Here is a 5,286-nt window from a genome sequence, read left to right as displayed (position 1 = left end):
CAGAAGCAAACATTTAAATCCTTCACAACGTAAGGATAATGTCAAAATTCAACACGATGTGACTTACATGTGGAATCTCAACAGACCAAGAAACCAAAATCCCCAGACCAAACTCACAGGAAAGGAGATCAGATTTGTAGTTACCAGAGGTGGGGCCTGGGGAGACTGGAGAAGGGAAGGAAGGCAGTCAAAAGGTACGCATTTCCAGTTACAAGATCGACAAGTACTAGGGACATAACGCGCACCATGACAACTGTCGTTATCACTGCTGTATGGCGAATTTGAAAGCTGTGAAGAGAGTGGTTCCGGAGGGTTCTCGTCACAAGGAAATGAAAAGTTTTTTCTTTTCCGATTTTATTTTTTTGGATCTATGTGAAATGACTAAACTTATTGTGGTCATCATTTCACAATACATGTAAGTCAAGTCGCTATGCTGTATACCGTATGCAGGGCTGGATGTTAATTGTATTTCAATTAAACTGAAAAAAAAAAAAGAAATGTTAAAATGCTGAAAAAATTAGCATCGCACCATCATCAAGTAATACAATTTATGACTTGCCAATCTTTTATCATGCCTTTGAAATTACATTGTATTCTAATAGCAATGAATTAAAACTGATGAAATCATTTACATAGATTAGAAACTGGTGGTTTACTTCCCTTTATAATCAGTGATGATTACATTCTTTAGCAATCAGGGTTAGGTCAGAGAAACAAAAACGATATAATTCTATATCGTTATAATTTTTGTTTGTTTTCAGTAAACTCTTTGCTTTGGAATACTTCCAGATTTATAGAACAGGTAGAAAAATAATACAGAGAATTTATGCCCTATCCCTTTAATGTTCATATCTTACATAACCAGGGTGCATTTGTTAAAACTAACATTGGCACAATATTACTGACTTTATTCAGAATTCACCAGTTTCCCCACACATATTCTTTTTCTATTCCAGGATCCAACGTAGGATACCACATGACAATTAGCAATCTTCTGTGCTCAGTCTCCTCTGATCTACGACAACTTCTCCGTCTTGTCTTTCATGAACTTGACAGTTTAAAGAGCATTATTGGTCAGGTATTTTGTAAAATGTCCCTTAATTTAGGTTTGTCTGAGGTTTTCTCATTGTTAGCATGGGATTATGGGATTTGGGGATGAAAACACCCCATTTAAAGAAGGGAAACTTTTTCCACTGCTGACGAGAATGCCAACTGGTGCAGCCACTCTGGAAAATAGTATGACAGTTCCTCAAAACATTAAAAATAGAACTACCCTATGGCCCAACAATTGCATTAGTAGGTATTTATCCAAAGGATAAAAAAGATGCTGATTTGAAGGGGCACATGCACCCCAATGTTTATAGCAGCACTATTGACAATAGCCCAATTATGGAAAGAGCCCAAATGTCCATTGAATGATGAATGGATAAAGAAGATGTGGTGTATATACACAAGGGAATATTACTCGGTGGTCAAAAAGAATGAAATCTTGCCACTTGCAACAACGTTGATGGAATTAGAGGGTGTCATGCTAAGCAAAATGAGTCAGAGAAAGACAAATATCCTATGATTTCACTTATATGTGGGATTTAAGAAACACAACAGATGAACATAAGGAAAGGAAGCAAAAACAAGATAAAGACAGAGAGGGAGGCAAACCATAAGAGACTCTTAAATACAGAGAACAAACTGAGGGTTGCTGGAGGACGGGGTGGGGGTGGGCTCAATGGGCGATGGACACTAAGGAGGACACTTGCTGGGATGAGCACCAGGTGTTCTATGCAAGTGATGAATCACTAAATTCTATTCCTGAAATCATTATTACAATATTTGGTAACTAACTTGGACGTAAGTTAAAAAAATAAAAATGTTAGGNAAAAAAAAATTAAAAAAGACTTCCCTTAAAAAAAAAGGTTAAAAAAGAGAAAACACCCCATTTATTTATTTTTCAAAAACAAGACTTAAGATTATTTAGATTTATCAGTTTTTCCAGGATTGCCCTCCTGCTGTTCCAAGCCCTCACCCAAGGTACCACACTGTATTTAATGGTCATGTCCCTGCACTCTCCTTCAGTTTGTGATAGTTTCTCAGTCTTTCACTGTTTTTCATGAAATTGAAAGTCTTTTTTTTTCATGTTTTATTTATTTCTGAGAGAGAGAGAGAGAGACAGCGTGAGCAGGGGGAAGGTCAGAGAGAAAGGGAGACAGAATCCAAAGCAGTCTCTGGGCTCTGAGCTGTCAGCACAGAGCCCGATGTGGGGCTCGAACCCATGAACAACCACCTGAGCCAAAGTCGGGCGCTTAACCGACTGAGCCACCCAGGTGCCCCTATTTAAAAAAATTTTAAAAAGGTTTATTTATTTTTGAGAGAGCTAGAGCGGGAGTGTGGAGGGGCAGAGAGAGAGAGGGAGACACAGAATCGGAAGCAGGCTCCAGGCTCTGAGCTGTTAGCACAGAGCCCAGCGCAAGGCTCGAGCCCACGGACCACGAGATCAGGACCTGAGCCAAAGTCTATGCTCAATCAATTGGGCCACCCAGGCACCCCTATTTTTTATTAAAAATTAAAAAAATATTTATTCAATTTTTGAGTAAGAGAGAGAGAGGGAGAGAGGGAACCATGAGCAGAAGAGGAGCAGAGAGAGAGGGAGACAGAATCAGAAACAGGCTCCAGGCTCTGAGCTGTCAGCACAGAGCCCGACATGGGGCTCGAACTCCTGAACCGTGAGACCATGACCTGAGCCAAAGTTGGACACTTAAGCAATCCATTGTTTTTCGGTATATTACCTTATTAATTTTTAAAAATTGTGGTAAAACATATATAACATAAAATTTGCCATCATAACCATTTTTCAGTGTATAATTCAGTGGAATGCATTACATTCATGATGTATGACTAACACCACCATTTCCAAAACTTTTTCTTCACCCCAGACAGAAACTATATCATCATCGAACAATAGACCCTCATTCCCCCTTTCCTCCAGCCCCTGATAACCTCTAAGGTACTTTCCATTCCTATGAATTTGCCTATTTTGGGTCTCACATGTAAGTAGAATCATATAATATTGGTTCTTTTGTGTCTGGCTTATTTCACTTAGCATAAATTTTGTTTTCCCCAGAAGTTTTTATTGGGACATGGGCCTGGTTCCCACAGGAGGAAGAAAAGGGAGGCAGGGTCTCCCAGGCAAGGCAGTCCGGTCGAGGGAGGTGCTGGCTGACATGAGCTGAGTCCCCTCCGGGGAGGACAGAGCTGGAGGTCTCTCTCAGGAGGGGCTGGTCCTTTGGGCCATCTTGATGTCCTTGGACATCAAGGACAAGCGCCTCCTCTAGATTCTGATAGGTTTTGTCCAGGTTGTCATGATGATGCTCAGGTCCAAGAGGCCCTGCTCCTTGCCACTCTCCATGTCACTGCCAGCGACAGCCAGCCGCTTGCCCAGGCTCTCCTCTGTCTCCGTGTTCCGCTGCCCCGGCTGTGGCTTCCAGGACGTCCAGCGAGGGCGGCTGCACCAAGATGTAGATGGGCCACAGCTCTGTCTTCTTGATGTTACGCACGCCTTGAAGGTCCGTGTCCAGCACGCAGATGCTGTTCATGGCTTTGCCCGGCCCGCATGGCTGCTTTGCTGGTCTGGTGCATGTTCCCTGAGAACTCCGCGTGCTCAGTGAAGTCACCAGCTGTGATGTCCTGCTGTCCCATGGTAGTCATTTGATCAGCCTGTCCTGGGAAACAAAGCAGAGAGCTTCAGTTATCAGATACTAGAAACTTAGAGGAGGGAGAGGAGGCTACCATGTGGCTCTGGTACCCTGAGCCCTGAGGAGGGGTTGCTGGCCAGCTGGTGCTGGTATACTTGAGTGCGCAGGATGATGTTGGTTCTGCGTGTGGGGCAAAGAAGTTGGAAACTGGAATGATCTGCCATTTCTGGCCACCAAAACCAGAAGACTCAAGGCACGTATTTCTTCTGTTCCTTCTGATACCCCTTAAATTCCATATGTCAGAACACAGTAGGAAACCAGATGGGCGTAAGGAGCTTGCCTTGAGGCCCTGGGTGTGACTGTGTGCAAGAGGTACAACAGTAGTGTGATTGGCTTAATTAATTAGCCAAAGTGAGGGTGACCTCATTTCTTATAATTGATCATCTGTAAAAATAACTTCATAAACAGCTGACATGTTTTATCCCCCAAATAACCTAGTCAATCAAAATGAAGACTGATCAGTTCATATTCCAAGTTCTGAAAGCTAGACATCCCATCACTTTTCTTGTGTCTTTTGCTGAACTGGGGGCCTTTGAAATAGTTTGGTCACTGGTTCCTTGGGCTTCCCTTGTTAGTGGATATGCCTTTTAAAAAATATTTTAAAAATTTCCAGCTTTATTGAGATATAATTGACATATAACACTATGTGCGTTTAAGGTATACAACATGATGATTTGATACATGTATGTATTGTGAGATGATTAAGAGAATAAACTTTTAATATAGTTCAAAGTATTCAGAGATATAGGAAGTGAATTTGTTTTTATCTCATGGATTCTGTGTTTCCTCTTTGACTGCTAGGAACCTCAGAGTGTCTTTCATTATAATGTGCACTTTTAACCTGGATCCTCTACTTTGGGTCTTCAATCTTGTCTGGTGTATCAGTCAGCATAGGTTAGGTATGCTGTAGTAACAAGTGGCCCCTGAAACTCATTGACTTATGACAACAGAAGTCTAGTCTTGGTGCCATTAAGTGACAATATTAGTGTGACTTGTGGTTTGAAGGAAAAGTCTATGAAGTACTGTAAACATTGATCTTGTCTGGGGTAATGGGCAAGACTTCTCTTAAGAAATGATACTTGAGGGGGACGCCTGGGTGGCTTAGTCGGTTAAGCATCCGACTTTCGGTTAGGTCATGATCTTGCGGTTCGTGGGTTCGAGCCCCGTGTCGGGCTCTGTGCTGACTGCCAGCTCAGAGCCTGGAGCCTGTTTCAGAGTCTGTGACTCCCTCTCTCTCTGACCCTCCCCTGCTCACGCTGTCTCTCTCTCTCACTCTCTCAGAAATAAAAAGAAAAGAAAAGAAATGATACTTGAGGGGCGCCTGGGTGGCTCAGTTGGTTGAATGTCCAACTTCAGCTCAGGTCATGATCTCATAGTTCATGGGTTCAAGCCCTGCATTGGGCCCTGTGCTGACAGCCTAGAGCCTGGAGTCTGCTTCCGATTCTGTGTGTCCCTCTCTCTCTCTGCCCTTCCCCTGCTCATGATCTGTCTCTCTCTGTCTCTCAAAAATAAATAAGTGTTTAAAAATGTTTAAAAA

At 42.5% G+C, this 5,286-nt stretch overlaps 1 pseudogene; it reads right to left on the bottom strand.

Moving 5' to 3' along the window:
* Positions 1-3,262: 3,262 nt before the first annotated feature.
* On the bottom strand, positions 3,263-3,693 carry LOC144237910 (guanylate kinase pseudogene; annotated as a pseudogene).
* Positions 3,694-5,286: the final 1,593 nt, after the last annotated feature.

The sequence above is a fragment of the Crocuta crocuta genome, unplaced genomic scaffold (assembly GCF_008692635.1).
Source record: "Crocuta crocuta isolate KB4526 unplaced genomic scaffold, BGI_CrCroc_1.0 scaffold755, whole genome shotgun sequence".
Classification (NCBI taxonomy): Eukaryota; Metazoa; Chordata; class Mammalia; order Carnivora; family Hyaenidae; genus Crocuta; species Crocuta crocuta.
Note: the sequence above shows the minus strand (reverse complement) of the source record. Positions and strands in the feature narration are given on the sequence as shown.